The sequence below is a fragment of the Pseudophryne corroboree genome, chromosome 11, assembly GCF_028390025.1.
Source record: "Pseudophryne corroboree isolate aPseCor3 chromosome 11, aPseCor3.hap2, whole genome shotgun sequence".
Lineage (NCBI taxonomy): Eukaryota > Metazoa > Chordata > Amphibia > Anura > Myobatrachidae > Pseudophryne > Pseudophryne corroboree.
In genome coordinates this window covers 921,931-939,927 of record NC_086454.1, presented here as the reverse complement: position 1 = coordinate 939,927, position 17,997 = coordinate 921,931, and the positions used below count along the sequence as shown (strand labels likewise).

The following is a 17,997-nucleotide window of genomic DNA, read 5'->3' as shown; positions in this document are numbered from 1 at the left end:
GGTTCTAAAGCTAAGGCAAATAATAAAGGTGACAAGGGGCAGCCCTGACGTGTGCCACTCTGGATAAGAAAAGGGGATGAGAGGATACCATTCCCCAAAACTTGAGTGGAGGGAGATTCATATAATCGGGAAATAAGAGAGACAAAGTCCTCAGGTGCACCAAAGCGGTGAAGCGTTTCATACAGATGGTCCCAGGTGACCAGGTCGAACGCCTTTTCGGCATCAAGTGACAATAATACATTAGTGTCAGTGGGTTTGGAAAGCTGAAAGGCCTGCATAACAGTCAAGACCTTTCGGAAATTGCTCACTGATTGCCGACCCCAGACAAATCCAGTCTGGTCTGTATGAACTATATCAGGGACTATGAATTTGAGTCTATTCGAGAGGATTTTAGTGAACAATTTATAATCCGTGTTTAGAAGGGAGATCGGACGATAAGAACTGGGAGACTCAGGATCCCGGCCAGGCTTCGGGATAACCTTTATGACCACGGAATTAAAATATTGGGGCAAGGAAGCACCCTGCATAAAAGAATTAAATAAGACAGAAAGAGGTTCGCACAGTCTAGTAGATAGAATTTTATAGTAGTCATTGGCAAAACCGTCAGGGCCCGGAGTCTTCCCAGTCTTCAGTCCAGCTATTCTTAACGAAACTTCCTCAGTGGTGATAGGTGCAAGAAGAGAGGTACAGTGCGACTCTGACATTTGAGGCAGATCAGTAGAAGACCAAAAGCTAGACTTCTGGGTCTGGTTAATAACAGGACGTGCATAAAGAGTGGTATAAAAAGACTGTAGCACCTCAGCAATCTCGGCCGAGGTCCGTACTCTGTCCCCACCTTGGGTGAGCAGAGAGTGAATGACCACTTTAGGGTGTCTGCCTTTTAGCAAACGGGATAACAGTTTGCCAGACTTATTGCCATATCTGTAAATGCCACAGTCTCTTGAAAATTAATATTTAGCTTCCATTTGAGAAAGGAGGGTATCAAACAGTGTTTTTTGTGTAAGGTATCGTTCCCTAGTAGAAGGGGAGGGGGAGGATTTAAATTCCTGAAAAGAGTGAGTAAGAGCCGCCTGGGTTTCCAAATATTGTGAGTTTAAATCTAAATCCCTTTTTTTTACTATAGGACATAATGTGCCCCCGAATAACTGATTTTGACGCCTGCCAGAAAAGAGCAGGATCCTCACTCAGAGTTTCTCCATTATGCGTATGATAATCCAGCCACGCTGCATCTAATGAGGAGCGGAATTTCAGAGAGCCACTTAAATGAGAGGGGAAGTGCCAGGAGCGCAAAGGGGATTTTTCTGAGAGGAGCATCAATTTCATCCAGCATAAAGCATGGTCCGAAATACAGATATCCTCAATTTTAGAGTCCGCCACTTTTGAGAAAAAGGAGTCAGATAACAGCAGATAATCAATCCTCGAACGTGTGGTGCGCAGCTGAGAGGCATGTAAATTCCCTTTCTAATGGGTAGCATGCGCGCCACACATCCACTAAGGACAACTGCGAGCAAATATAGGGGATACCAATACGTGGTAACGAGGGGGGAGCGCGAGGGGGAGGGGATTTATCCAAGGTTGGAGAAGAATATAAATTAAAATCTCCACCCAAGATTATAGGAATTTCAGAGTAGCTTAGTGACCATGTTCGTATAAAATTGCTTAGAGTACTGATTGGGAGCATAAATATTACAAAGTAGGAACCTGGATGCATACAATGTGACATCTGCCAGTACATACCGACCCTGAGTGTCATCTAAAATCGCATGGACGGAGATAGGGATCGTGTGCCGTGCTAAAATAATCACTCCCCTAGCCTTAGAAGAGAAGGAGGAAGAGGCTACCACAGACCAACCCATAGTGTTCAGTTTTACCACCTCATTTGGCATAAGGTGAGATTCCTGAATGAAAACAACATCCATCCCCACCTTTCGAAGATAGAGCAAAATCTTTCTGCGTTTAGCTGGGGAGTTGATCCCTCCCACATTCCACGTGCCGACACTCTAACTAGCCATGCATCAAATGAACTGGGAAAACCTGAAAACCTGTGCAGTAATCATGATATCTACAGCCGCCGAAAAACGGATACAAATCATACCGGGGTGGACACATAAGGAGAAGAAGGGGAGGGGGAGAAGAAAAGAGGGACAAAAACCTAGAAAACACACAAAATATAACATTAACATTGTGAAAGAAAGTCCTGCTAAGGACAATCATAACTTCAGAAAACGAGAACAACCGGTTCAAGCAAGCACAGAGGCCGTCATAGACCGCCAATGAGCCAGCCAGAATTATGAAAACCTGAGGAAAAAATTAGGGAGGGGGCGCCCTTACCCACCCTCGGCAACATAATATATGAAAATATACATAGGAAAAATAACAAGAAAATATCAGAGCACACAGAGCATGTTACAGAAAAAAGAAAAACGCAGCCTGTCACATAAGAAGAAGGGGGAGATTTCTCCGCTAAGCACATATAACCATTCTAGAAAGATTACATAGCCACAAAAAGACAACAGATGAATAAGAAAAATCTAAAACAGAAAACAAGGCAAAAAGGTTCAGCCAGCTGTATAAGACCAAAGTCTCTTTTGGGGGAAAAAACACCTGCAGCAGATTCTACAGCAATAATTAAATTGGCAGACATAACCGGAAACAGAAGTCCAGGAGCAATACTCAGCCATCTCGATCCAGGGTGTCATCCGCCTGAGAGGAGTCGTCATCTGCCTTGGATGCCTCAGAAACATAAGCCTCTGCATCTGCAAGATTTGTAAAGTCCCGGAAAGAATTTCCATCAAACAGGCGTAGTCTTGCAGGGAAGAGCAGAGCAAATTTTTTATTCGCCTTTACCAAACGGGAGCAAAGGGGGGTAAATTCCCGACGTGCCCGGGATACCTCCACGGAGTAGTCCTGGCAAATGGCCAAACGAGCTCCCTCCCATTGTAAATTCCTATGCCTCCTGGATGCCATCCATATTGCCTCCTTATGGAGAAAGTTCAGACATTTAAACATAACCACACGTGGTCTGCTATTAGGTGAAGAACGTGGGGGACCCAGTCTGTGGGCTCTCTCGATAACTAAGCCAGTGTATTCATCTTGGATATGCAACAAACCAAGGAGGGACGTTTAAAAAAAAAAAAAAAAAGAGTCAAATCAGGACCTTTCAGTGACTCAGGGAGCCCCAGCACCCGAAGATTCGATCTCCTCGATCTATTTTCAAGATCGTCAACATTGTTCAGCAGCTGGAAGTGAGATTTCTGGAGCTCATCATATCTGTGCTTAAGATCCCCAACATCCTGAAAAGTCTCCCCCAGCCTTTGTTCATATGTAAGAACAGTCTTAGATAACTGCTTGATTTGGTATTTTAGGTCTTTTACTGCCTGCTGCATTTTAGCAGCATGTGCATCCATGATAGGCTCCATGGCATCCCTAACAGCTCTCACTACATCAGCATAAGTCACTGGAGAGGCAGGGGAACAGTCAGGCTCACCTGAGGGAGAAATGTGTTTTGCAGAAGCCTGTTTAATGCTGCCAGCAGCCTGCAGACTCGTTTGTGAGCTAGGTGCGGCGGCCATCTTGGATTCCCCCAGACGTTTTTTAGACCTCGATCTCTGGGCTTTAGGGGGCATGGGGGAGGACAGAAACCTTTCCATCCAGTCCCCAGCACTTTCCCACAGGAAGTGTGCGCCAGGTGCGGAGAAAAGCCGCGAACGGGAGGCGCTGTGTGGTCCGGTTACCGAGGGTGCAGGAGAGCTGCAGCAATCAGCTTCTCCTCACATGGGCGCCGAACCGGAAGTCACCAAACCAGTGAGTCTTACATCAGTAGTAGGGAAATTGATGGAAACACTCTTAAAAGAAAGAGTTGTAGATTATCTCAAATCCGGCAATTCTACAGGATCCCAAACAGCATGGATTCACTGGGGGGAGATCATGTCAAACAAATCTTATTGACTTTTTTGACTGTGTGACTAAAGTGATGGATAAAGGTGGAGCCATGGATATAGCTTATCTAGACTTTAGAAAGGTTTTTGACACAGTTCCACATCACAGACTACTAAATAAACTTGAAAGTTTGGGATTGGATATTAGGATTATTGAATGGATAAGATCTTGGTTGAAGGATAGAAAACAGAGAGTTGTGGTAAATGGAGTGCATTCACAGGAGGGTAATGTTACCAGTGGAGTACCCCAGGGATCTGTACTTGGATCAGTGCTTTTTAATATCTTCATTGGTGACATTGCAAATGGCATTAAAGGGAAAGTATGCCTTTTTGCAGATTACACAAAGATATGCACACCAGGTGGGGTAAAACAAATGATTGAGGATCTAGGTAGACTAGAGGAATGGTCAAGAGTGTGGCAATTACAGTTTAATGCCAAAAAAATGCAAAATCATGCACTTGGGTCTCAAAAATCCTAAAGCTAAATACAGTATTAATGGCACTATACTGGAAACTACTGAGGAGGAAAGGGATCTAGGAGTCACTATCTCAGGTGACATAAAGGATAAATATAGTATTAATGGCACTATACTGGAAACTACTGAGGAGGAAAGGGATCTAGGAGTCACTATCTCAGGTGACATAAAGGATAAATATAGTATTAATGGCACTATACTGGAAACTACTGAGGAGGAAAGGGATCTAGGAGTCACTATTTCAGGTGACATAAAGGATAAATATAGTATTAATGGCACTATACTAGAAACTACTGAGGAGGAAAGGGATCTAGGAGTCACTATTTCAGGTGACATAAAGGATAAATATAGTATTAATGGCACTATACTGGGAACTACTGAGGAGGAAAGGGATCTAGGAGTCACTATCTCAGGTGACATAAAGGATAAATATAATATTAACTAGGTGCTTCATCGCGCCCTACGGGCGCTCTTCACACCGTCGCAAGGGGCTACGCCCCCTTAACCCTTGCATGCCTTTCTGGGGTTCAATATTTGTATTATATGGAGTATTAACTGCATTCCTTTGTTAGTGGTTAAAAATTGCACAATGAAAGGGCGTGCGATGGTGGAGGCGCAGCCCCTTGCGACGCCGTGAACAGCACCTGCAGGGCACGATGTACATAATGTAGCGGGTGCGGGGGGGACTGCGGATGGTGTCTGTAGATGCTGCGGGTGGAGGGGCGGCGGAAGTGGGGGTAGGGCCCGGATGGGGAAGGTGCTGCAGGTGGTGGAGGGGCAGGTGCGGGGGTGCCATTGGTGGGGGAGGGGTGGGGGAGGAAGGGAACCGCGGATGGAGGAGGGTGTCTGCAGATGCTGCGGGTGGAGGGGGGCAGGGGTGGGGGGAGACATATAAGGGGGCTGGATGGTGGAGGAGGCCTGGATGTGCTGTGGGTGGTGAAGGGGCGGAGGAGTGGGAGCCGCGGGTGGTTTAGGGGGTCTGGAGGCACAGCGTGTGGGGGAGGGGTGGAGTGCCGCATGTGGTGGAGGGGAAGGTGCAGAGGTGTGGTGCATTGGGGAGAGGTCTGGAGGCGCTGCGGGTACTGTACCTGCCAAAAAGGTAGTTGGAGGGTATGTAGTAGCAGGACAGGACAGGGGTGACAGGGTCAGAAAAGTGGTGATGGGGCCAGGACAGGGGTGACGGGGCCAGGACAGAAATGACAGGGACAGGATAGGGGTGACAGGGCCAGGACAGGGGTGACAGGGCCAGTATAGGGTTGACATGGCAAGCACAGGGGTGACAGGGCCAGCATAAGGGTGACAGGGCCAGGATAAGGGTGAAAGGGCCAGGATAAGGGTGGCAGGGTAAGGCCAGGGGTGACAGGGACATGACAGAACACAGGGCACGGGAGAGATTGGTATTAGGGACAAAACAGTGGTGACAGACAGATGTGTCTTACCGGAGTCACTGCTGCTGGCTGCTGCTGTTCCACTCCAACCTGTTGGGATCTGCTGCTGGTGGAGGCTTGGCATGGCTGACTCTCTTAGGCTGGAGTCCTGCTTCTTCTGCCCGTCCGCATCCCTCCTCCCCTCCTCAGTCACACACCGCAGACCTCGCGCAGCTGCCGGGCACTGTGGTAAGAGGAGACTGGGAGTGACTGGTTAGCCCCCAGGAGATGCTGCGGCTGGAGGGAGGAGGGGGTCATAGCATGCACGTGGCGCGGACCTCGCGGCTGCTGGGCACTGTGGTAAGGGGAGACTGGGAGTGACTGGTTAGCTGCCAGGAGACGCTGCGGCTGGAGGGAGGAGGGGGTCGGAGCCTGCAAGCAGCTAGGACTCCTGCAGCGCTACCCGCCGGCTAAAGTGTGTGAAGGAGCTGGGCGCACCTTACTGCGGGTGGCAGCGCTGCAGCTAGCGGTGGGGTTGCTGGGGCTGGAGATAACAGAGGCAGTACAGAACCTGTACAGCGGCTGGTGCCTGACAAAACTGTAGCTAAGAAGCGTGGAGTGTGCCAGAAAGTGACGCTCCTTCGTGCCAGAGAGACCCTGCTGAGTATGCTGATGTGGGGGGTCAAGCACACAGTGAGCCGGTGCCCGTCTGTCTGTACGGCATACCCTCTCACACACCCCCATACCTCCCAAATGTCCCGATTTTCGTGGGACAGTCCCATTTTTGGGGGTCTGTCCCGCTGTCCCACCCGCAGGTCGCAGTGTCCCGTGGTGGTGGGGGGGTGGGGGGGGGGGGGCAGTTGGAAAGCTCCTGTACTCGCTGTTCTGCTTAGCAGAGCAGCTGTGAATAGTGGAGACAGAGGGAGAGGGGGCATCAGGGGGTACGGATTAATGGGGGGTTCCAGCAGCAGAGCCAGATTAAGGGGGGGGGGGGGGGCAGGGGGTACGCACCATTGGCCCCACAGTTTTAGGGGGCCCCTCGGCTCGAGTAGCTCTGTCCCAGCTCTGAAGCTCCCCCGCAGGGGTGTATCTAGGGGTCTGAGCGCCCCTGGCAAAGTAAGGGGCTGGCGCCCCCCTCCCCCACACACACACACACATTTGGAATAAGGTGTGAGTATTGGAAATTGGGCATGGTCTTGTGGGGGAAGGGCGTGGACACAATAGTACTTCCAATTCAAATTATGCCACACAGTAGTGTCCCTTATTCGCATTACACTGCACAGTAGTGTCTTGTATTCACGTTACACCATCCCTCCCCCTTAACCCACCTTTCCCACAGCCTGACCTTAACTCCCCCTCCAAAAGCCTCTTCAGTGGTGCCTAACCCTAACCCACCCTTCCTAATCTCCCTTCCTGCAGCCTAACCCTAACCCTCCCACCCTCGCAGCCTAACCCTAACCCTCCCACGCAGCTTGCCAGAGGAGACTTTGGCACCAACTCGATCCGGATTTTGGCATTCTGCATTGCTACCTATGTTGGGATGCCAGCATCAGCATTCCGAGCAGTTTCGGGATGCTGGCGTCAGCTTTACGACCGTTGGGATGCCAAACGCCAGCATCTTGACTGTATCCCGAATGATATGCTAATGAGCTGCTGTGAGATGAGCCATTAACCAAACACCATTAGTCGGATGGCAAAAGTGCTTCCTGTTAGAAAAAACATCAGGGTGCCATCACTTCCAAGATAAAATGATCAATTATACAATTAAATGATATACATTCCCTTGAACATGGCCTTGAAATAGATAAGATATGTATTTTCTTTATTACACTCAACAAGTTAAAGTTTTCGCTTACTTACTACTTACTGACATCTAACGTACATGAAAATCGTGTAGTTTTCCAGGTACTACAGTCCCTTCTCCCAAACACTGACACTTTTTTATTATCTTCAACAACAAATAGATCTATGGCACTGTGCTATATAACAATTGCTGTGTACCTGGTGAGAATCTGTTACTGCCGTCGCGGCGCCGGTGTCCATCAGCACCGCACTGCACTAATGATCAGACTAGTGTCCGGCAGCACCGCACTTGTAATCAGACTCACAATAAACTACAGTTCCCAGCAGCCCTTGCTGTCGGGAGCTCCCAGCAACAAGGGCTGCTGGGAGCTGTAGTTTATTTTGAATCTGATTACAAGTGCGGTGCTGCCGGACACCAGCGCAGCTCCAGCAGTAACAGACTCTCACCAGGTACAGTCTGACAGTACTGCTTTTCTACCCTTTGGCCGCGGGTGGCACAGCCAGGCGGCGCCCCCTCCTTGCCTGGCGCCCCTGGCGAGTGCCATCCTGGCCAATGGGTAGATACACCCCTGCTCCCCCGTCCTGCCAGCAACAACGGCAGCATTGTGCTACAGTCAGCACACGCTGCTGCGTATTGGCAGGTCTGTGGTCTTGCAGGGAGGCAGCAGTCTCCCTGCTTTCTTCTGCCTGTGCAGGTGTGTAGGGGGGAGCGACTACCTCCTCTTGATTTAGCCCTAGCTGAGGGGCCAAAATTCCATAAAAAAATAAATAAATCCTGGAATTTGCATATGGGGGCGTGGCCTCGCGTCCCGCGATTAGGCCACGCCCCCAACCCCACAGCAGGCACAGCAATGAGATAGGGCTCCCCTGTCTGAAGTGCCCTGGGCCCCCGGACTCATAATCAGCCCCTGGGGGCATGCCAGCAGCTCACAGAGCGCTGGGCAAGCCCCCTCACTGACGAAAACGGGGGCCCTCCCATGAAGCCATGCCCCCTTTTCGCCGAGTGTGTGTCCCTCCTTCTGCCTGAAGAAAGCTCCTGAAGAAAGCTGGGAGGTATGCACCCCTGCCTGTGCCATGCCCATACTATCTGCTTCTGCTCCTAGTCTCCTATAGATGTGGCCAGATCTGTGACTCATTTGACTAACTCCGCCCAGTGTTGACTCCGCCCAGCGTTAGCAAATGAGTCACAAAGTCACAGAATATGGCTATTATATAGGAGATGGCACTATACTGGGAACTACTGAGGAGGAAAGGGATCTAGGAGTCCCTATTTCAGGTGATATAAAGGATAAATATAGTATTAATGGCACTATACTGGAGACTACTGAGGAGGAAAGGGATCTAGGAGTCACTATTTCAGGTGACATAAAGGATAAATATAGTATTACTGGCACTATACTGGAAACTACTGAGGAGGAAAGGGATCTAGGAGTCACTATTTCAGGTGACATAAAGGATAAATATAGTATTAATGTCACTATACTGGAGACTACTGAGGAGGAAAGGGATCTAGGAGTCACTATCTCAGGTGACATAAAGGATAAATATAGTATTAATGGCGCTATACTGGGAACTACTGAGGAGGAAAGGGATCTAGGAGTCACTATCTCAGGTGACATGAAGGATAAATATAGTATTAATGGCACTATACTGGAAACTACTGAGGAGGAAAGGGATCTAGGAATCACTATCTCAGGTGACATAAAGGATAAATATAGTATTAATGGCGCTATACTGGAAACTACTGAGGAGGAAAGGGATCTAGGAATCACTACCTCAGGTGACATAAAGGATAAATATAGTATTAATGGCGCTATACTGGAAACTACTGAGGAGGAAAGGGATCTAGGAGTCACTATTTCAGGTGACATAAAGGATAAATATAGTATTAATGGCACTATACTGGAAACTACTGAGGAGGAAAGGGATCTAGGAGTCACTATCTCAGGTGACATGAAGGATAAATATAGTATTAATGGCACTATACTGGAAACTACTGAGGAGGAAAGGGATCTAGGAGTCACTATTTCAGGTGACATAAAGGATAAATATAGTATTAATGGCACTATACTGGAAACTACTGAGGAGGAAAGGGATCTAGGAGTCACTATTTCAGGTGACATAAAGGATAAATATAGTATTAATGGCACTATACTGGAAACTACTGAGGAGGAAAGGGATCTAGGAGTCACTATTTCAGGTGACATAAAGGATAAATATAGTATTAATGGCACTATACTGGAAACTACTGAGGAGGAAAGGGATCTAGGAGTCACTATCTCAGGTGACATGAAGGATAAATATAGTATTAATGGCACTATACTGGAAACTACTGAGGAGGAAAGGGATCTAGGAATCACTATCTCAGGTGACATAAAGGATAAATATAGTATTAATGGCGCTATACTGGAAACTACTGAGGAGGAAAGGGATCTAGGAGTCACTATTTCAGGTGACATAGGATAAATATAGTATAAATGGCACTATACTGGAAACTACTGAGGAGGAAAGGGATCTAGGAGTCACTATTTCAGGTGACAAAGGATATATATAGTATTAATAGCACTATACTGGAAACTACTGAGGAGGAAAGGGATCTAGGAGTCACTATTTCAGGTGACATAAAGGATAAATATAGTATTAATGGCACTATACTGGAAACTACTGAGGAGGAAAGGGATCTAGGAGTCACTATCTCAGGTGACATGAAGGATAAATATAGTATTAATGGCACTATACTGGAAACTACTGAGGAGGAAAGGGATCTAGGAATCACTATCTCAGGTGACATAAAGGATAAATATAGTATTAATGGCGCTATACTGGAAACTACTGAGGAGGAAAGGGATCTAGGAGTCACTATTTCAGGTGACATAGGATAAATATAGTATAAATGGCACTATACTGGAAACTACTGAGGAGGAAAGGGATCTAGGAGTCACTATCTCAGGTGACAAAGGATAAATATAGTATTAATGGCACTATACTGGAGACTACTGAGGAGGAAAGGGATCTAGGAGTCACTATTTCAGGTGACATAGGATAAATATAGTATAAATGGCACTATACTGGAAACTACTGAGGAGGAAAGGGATCTAGGAGTCACTATCTCAGGTGACAAAGGCAGGAAAGCAATGTAACAAGGCAACGAGGAAGGCTAGTCAGATGCTTGGCTGCATTGGGAGAGGAATCAGCAGCAGAAAGAAAGAAGTAATAATGCCACTGTATAGGTCATTGGTGCGGCCTCATCTAGAATACTGTGTCCAGTTCTGGAGGCCATATCTTCAAAAGGATATTAATACATTAGAAACTGTACAAAGGAGGACAACTAACATGGTGCATGGCCTACATCACACAACTTACCCAGAAAGACTAAGAAATCTCGATATGTATAGTGTGGGGCAGAGAAGGGAAAGGGGGAACATGATAGAGACTGTCACATATATCAAGGGTTTTAACAAAGTCCAGGAGGGAAACATTCTCCAACTGAAGAGAAGCAATAGGACACTGAGACTGGAGGGGGGAGCTTCAGGGGAAATTTGCGGAAAAATGACTTCACAGAAAGGGTAGTGGACAAGTGGAATAGCCTCCCATCAGAGGTGGTAGAGGATAAGACAGTAGAGCAATGTAACATGCATGGGATAGACATAAGGATATCCTTACAAAGAAATAAGGATCACACAAGGTTAGAGAAAAAAATTGTGTTAAAAAAAAAAGAAAAAGTGGCAGACTAGATGGGCCAAGTGGTTCTTATCTGCCGTCACATTCTATGTTTCTGTGAGTGGGAAGTTGTATGTAATAGCATAATAGAAAAATATTTCGCTGTGCAGGACAACCCTAACCGTTAGTGGAGTGAGAGATCATAGCAGCACTGGGGCCCTGAGCATGCTCCATTATGGCAGCAGTCCACAGCCATGGACACTTTCTCTTTCTCCCCATCCAAGAGCAAGAAGCCAGACTGAGGCGCCAAGAGAAGCCTCTCTATTCTTACACCACTTTGATTCAGTCACTTATACCGCTTTCAGATCACAAACCCAGGTAGGATGCGGCTTTAGAACCCGGGTCCGAGCAGGCTCAGCAGCAATGAGGAAGGCTAGTCAGATGCTTGATGTATTGGGAGAGGAATCAGCAGTAGAGAGAGAAGTAATGATGCCGCTGTATAGGTCATTGGTATGGCCTCATATAGAATACTGTGATCAGTTCTGGAGGCTCTATCTTGAAAAGGATATTAATACCGGGGTTATTTTGGCGATGTGAAAGGGGTATTAGATTGTTTCAATATGCTTGGTAGTACCGCTCTGGTGTTGTTTGGTTACCAAACAACTTCCACTATGGTACCAGTGGCGCACCCAGGGGGGGTTCCGAGCACCCAAAAAAACCCTCCACAAAAAAAATTTTATTTTTTGTTTGTTTTTTGCTGCATGAGTATTATTAATGGCGTCTAGCATCCTCTGCAGCCTGCTGTCTTCCTGGTGGCACTTGTAAGTGCTTAATAAAAGTTTACTTTATTTTAATTATAGTACATATATATCCATGTGCATACATACATACATACATACATACATACATACATACATATAAACACACACACACACACACACATATGATATATATACATGTGTATATACAGTAGACGTGTACTGTATGTATGTATATATATATATATGTATGCATGTTTAATATGATAGATAGATATATATATATATATATATATATATATATATATCTATGTGTGTGTACCAATAGAGCAAACAGCGCCACAGATGCAGTATTCAAAAATATCGACACTAATACGTGGAATAATTTAAAAGATGCTATAGTATCTGTCTGTGTACAGCACTACCTGTAAATTCACAGGACGTCAGCTATTTACCTCAAATATAGTAAGGTACTGGTACAAGTACCTATAGAAAAAGGTTTGTGAACGGTAAATGAGGTATTAAAAGCGACCACTGGTGCTAGATGATTGAAATAAGACCAGATACTTATAAGTATAAAAAATAGGTACATAAATTTATTAGATAGCACTAAAACAAAACGGAGTAAAAGATTCTAAGCAAAAAACAAGGGGGTAACATGTAGTCAGCAGGGTAAAACATGTACACAACAAGTTATTTTGCATAAAAAAAAAAGACATGGGACATATACTGTAAAAATAGAGAGGGGGGGATTCTACACATAAAATAATTTTCTTAGTGTATAAAAAACCTTCCCTTAAAAAGTTAAAAAACATAAAAAGTAGGAGTAAAAAATATCTTAACTTTTGGTAAGTGAGGTATGATCAAGGCAGCATCCAATGCGTTTCGTCCTGTCTGGACTTCATCAAGGGGTAATCTAATGCTAGAGATAGATCCTATATATATACTGGGCTATACAGGAAGTGATAGACACATCACTTCATGTGGTTAATTAGGTAAAGTGTTTGTAACCTAACAAATTGATGTTCAAACATAATATTTATTGATGTGTGGATTGGAGTATCCCATCCTGTTATTATAAAGTAAAACTTGTCTGCAGCAAGTTCTTAAAACCAGGCTGGAGTCACGGAGCCGCGAACTTCCTGTCCGAGGCGTCATATCCGCCCCATATCCGGTGTCCTTGACGATCTAATGGAAACTTTCCACTGGAAGGACACATACAGATGGGCTACAATAGATGTACAGTCCTTATACACCTGCATAGAGCACGAGAAGGGAATTAAAGCCTGCAATGAATTCCTCAGCAGAGATGACCTCATCACGGAGGAACACAGACTTTTTCTATGTGATCTTATGAATTTTATACTGAAACATAATTATTTTAAATTTTTAGATGGGTTTTACCTCCAGATTTGTGGTACAGCGATGGGCACTATCTTTGCACCCAGCTTCGCTAATCTTTTTATGGGACAGTGGGAGAACAGGTATATTTTTTTCAAATAACCCGTACCAAAGTAACATCATCTTTTACAAACGCTATATTGATGACATTTTAAATTATATGGGAAGGAGATCAGCCCAGTTTCAAAGAATTTTTAACCCATATTTCGGAAAATGACATGAACCTCAGTTTTACGGCTAAGGAGGACAGCGAAAGGATGGAGTTCTTAGACTTAGTGTTGACACACTCAGACCAAGAAATCATTACAAGTAACTTCATCAAGAATGTGGACATGAATAGCTACGTACACTATAGGAGCAATCATCGACAACAGTGGAAGGACAATATTCCCTTTTCCCAGTTCAACAGGATAGCACGTAACTGTAAAACCAGTGATGACAGAGATACCCAACTTGAAATCTACACAGAAAGATTCAAGGACAAGGGATACCCGACACAACTATTGGAAGGAGCAACAACCAGAACAAAAGGGTTAGAAAGACGTGATCTACTAAAATATAAGTCCAAGGAAAACAAAGAAGACACAGTTAAGTTTATTACCACCTTCAACAGACACGAGAAATTGATCCAACAAACCCTTAAAAAACATTGGCATATTTTACTGATGGACCCCGTTCTGAAAGACTACCTCACCAAGGAACCTAAAGTGGTATACAGAAAATCCCAAAACCTAAAGGATCTGCTTGCACCTAGTATGCTAAGGAACCCGGATCAGAGAAACATCATGCCAAAATGTGTGGGTAGTTTTAAATGTGGCAAATGCAATATCTGCAAATTTCTCCATCACAATAGGAAATCCTTTTTTAACTCCAACACCAACAAGGAATACCGGATCAAACAGTTCATTAACTGTAACACCTCATCGGTGATCTATTTCTTGGAATGCCCATGCAATATGAAATATATTGGCAAAACCAAAAGACCTTTGAAACTCCGCATTCAAGAACACATCAGAAATGTAAAGAGCAAGGTGCAAACACATGCGGTATCAAGACATTTCTTCCATCACCACAACTCAGACCCCGAGACATTGACATACAAAGGGATAGAGCTGGTGTCCTTGGGAGATAGAGGTGGAGATCTCTGCAACCTCCTTCCTAGAAGAGAAATGTTCTGGATTTACGAACTAAACACTCTCCATCCTGATGGGCTTAATGAAGGATACGAGATAGCACCCTTCTTATAATGTAAGCATCCTTCCTTTTCTCATTGCTCCATTCTACCTTTGCATTTTAAATTTTTATCCCTACAATCGAAATCATCAGTTACAGCTATACCACGCTGGGAGGCTCAACCTTGGCCGTTCCTGGAAACTAAGCAGCGTTGGGCCTGGCCAGTACCTGGCTGGGAGACCACCAGGGGAGAGCAGGTGCTGTAATTTCAAGGGCATAACACGAATACCAAGATCCACCGTAATAAAATACACTTTTCCAAAAATTACTTAATTATTTAGTTCATTACCTTATCTTGTTGCCAATGCATATAACCATTCAATGTGATCAATTCCACGAGGATTATTTTTCACCCTATATGGTTGACGTGGTATAAGTATATGGATTTATATGAACTCCCATTTACAACTCCTCCTTGTCGTTACAATCATACCATCTTTGGAACGCCCAATGCCGTCCGATCTTGGAAGCTAAGCAAATTTGGGCCCGGTCAGTACAAGGATGGGGGACCTCCTTGGAAGATCGGGTATTGTATAAACAAAATACTCTGGAGTAGCACCGTGGGAGTGTTCATACCCGTGTCAATATAGTCCATGAAAACCACCAGGAATTATTCACATTACTAAATATTCACTAAACAAATGGTTCCATAGTGTATCTACTAATTATGAAATATGTCCGCTTAGATTAAACACTTTCCGACTACTATGATGTTTTTTACTCTCTGCGAGTTTATATACTCAAATGAAACTACAATACTATTGTCAGAGATGAGCGCCTGAAATTTTTCGGGTTTTGTGTTTTGGTTTTGGGTTCGGTTCCGCGGCCGTGTTTTGGGTTCGAACGCGTTTTGGCAAAACCTCACCGAATTTTTTTTGTCGGATTCGGGTGTGTTTTGGATTCGGGTGTTTTTTTCAAAAAACACTATAAAACAGCTTAAATCATAGAATTTGGGGGTCATTTTGATCCCAAAGTATTATTAACCTCAAAAACCATAATTTACACATTTTCAGTCTATTCTGAATACCTCACACCTCACAATATTATTTTTAGTCCTAAAATTTGCACCGAGGTCGCTGTGTGAGTAAGATAAGCGACCCTAGTGGCCGACACAAACACCGGGCCCATCTAGGAGTGGCACTGCAGTGTCACGCAGGATGTCCCTTCCAAAAAACCCTCCCCAAACAGCACATGACGCAAAGAAAAAAAGAGGCGCAATGAGGTAGCTGTGTGAGTAAGATTAGCGACCCTAGTGGCCGACACAAACACCGGGCCCATCTAGGAGTGGCACTGCAGTGTCACGCAGGATGGCCCTTCCAAAAAACCCTCCCCAAACAGCACATGACGCAAAGAAAAAAAGAGGCGCAATGAGGTAGCTGTGTGAGTAAGATTAGCGACCCTAGTGGCCGACACAAACACCGGGCCCATCTAGGAGTGGCACTGCAGTGTCACGCAGGATGTCCCTTCCAAAAAACCCTCCCCAAACAGCACATGACGCAAAGAAAAAAAGAGGCGCAATGAGGTAGCTGTGTGAGTAAGATTAGCGACCCTAGTGGCCGACACAAACACCGGGCCCATCTAGGAGTGGCACTGCAGTGTCACGCAGGATGTCCCTTCCAAAAAACCCTCCCCAAACAGCACATGACGCAAAGAAAAAAAGAGGCGCAATGAGGTAGCTGACTGTGTGAGTAAGATTAGCGACCCTAGTGGCCGACACAAACACCGGGCCCATTTAGGAGTGGCACTGCAGTGTCACGCAGGATGTCCCTTCCAAAAAACCCTCCCCAATCAGCACATGATGCAAAGAAAAGAAAAAAGAGGTGCAAGATGGAATTGTCCTTGGGCCCTCCCACCCACCCTTATGTTGTATAAACAAAACAGGACATGCACACTTTAACCAACCCATCATTTCAGTGACAGGGTCTGCCACACGACTGTGACTGATATGACGGGTTGGTTTGGACCCCCCCCCAAAAAAGAAGCAATTAATCTCTCCTTGCACAAACTGGCTCTACAGAGGCAAGATGTCCACCTCATCATCACCCTCCGATATATCACCGTGTACATCCCCCTCCTCACAGATTATCAATTCGTCCCCACTGGAATCCACCATCTCAGCTCCCTGTGTACTTTGTGGAGGCAATTGCTGCTGGTCAATGTCTCCGCGGAGGAATTGATTATAATTCATTTTAATGAACATCATCTTCTCCACATTTTCTGGATGTAACCTCGTACGCCGATTGCTGACAAGGTGAGCGGCGGCACTAAACACTCTTTCGGAGTACACACTTGTGGGAGGGCAACTTAGGTAGAATAAAGCCAGTTTGTGCAAGGGCCTCCAAATTGCCTCTTTTTCCTGCCAGTATAAGTACGGACTGTGTGACGTGCCTACTTGGATGCGGTCACTCATATAATCCTCCACCATTCTATCAATGTTGAGAGAATCATATGCAGTGACAGTAGACGACATGTCCGTAATCGTTGTCAGGTCCTTCAGTCCGGACCAGATGTCAGCATCAGCAGTCGCTCCAGACTGCCCTGCATCACCGCCAGCGGGTGGGCTCGGAATTCTGAGCCTTTTCCTCGCACCCCCAGTTGCGGGAGAATGTGAAGGAGGAGATGTTGACAGGTCGCGTTCCGCTTGACTTGACAATTTTGTCACCAGCAGGTCTTTCAACCCCAGCAGACTTGTGTCTGCCGGAAAGAGAGATCCAAGGTAGGCTTTAAATCTAGGATCGAGCACGGTGGCCAAAATGTAGTGCTCTGATTTCAACAGATTGACCACCCGTGAATCCTTGTTAAGCGAATTAAGGGCTCCATCCACAAGTCCCACATGCCTAGCGGAATCGCTCCGTGTTAGCTCCTCCTTCAATGTCTCCAGCTTCTTCTGCAAAAGCCTGATGAGGGGAATGACCTGACTCAGGCTGGCAGTGTCTGAACTGACTTCACGTGTGGCAAGTTCAAAGGGCATCAGAACCTTGCACAACGTTGAAATCATTCTCCACTGCGCTTGAGACAGGTGCATTCCACCTACTATATCGTGCTCAATTGTATAGGCTTGAATGGCCTTTTGCTGCTCCTCCAACCTCTGAAGCATATAGAGGGTTGAATTCCACCTCGTTACCACTTCTTGCTTCAGATGATGGCAGGGCAGGTTCAGTAGTTTTTGGTGGTGCTCCAGTCTTCTGTACGTGGTGCCTGTACGCCGAAAGTGTCCCGCAATTCTTCTGGCCACCGACAGCATCTCTTGCACGCCCCTGTCGTTTTTTAAAAAATTCTGCACCACCAAATTCAAGGTATGTGCAAAACATGGGACGTGCTGGAATTTGCCCATATTTAATGCACACACAATATTGCTGGC

At 45.7% G+C, this 17,997-nt stretch overlaps 1 pseudogene; it reads left to right on the top strand.

The window, feature by feature from the left end:
- Nucleotides 1–15,055: 15,055 nt before the first annotated feature.
- Nucleotides 15,056–15,174, top strand: LOC134971473 (5S ribosomal RNA; annotated as a pseudogene).
- Nucleotides 15,175–17,997: the final 2,823 nt, after the last annotated feature.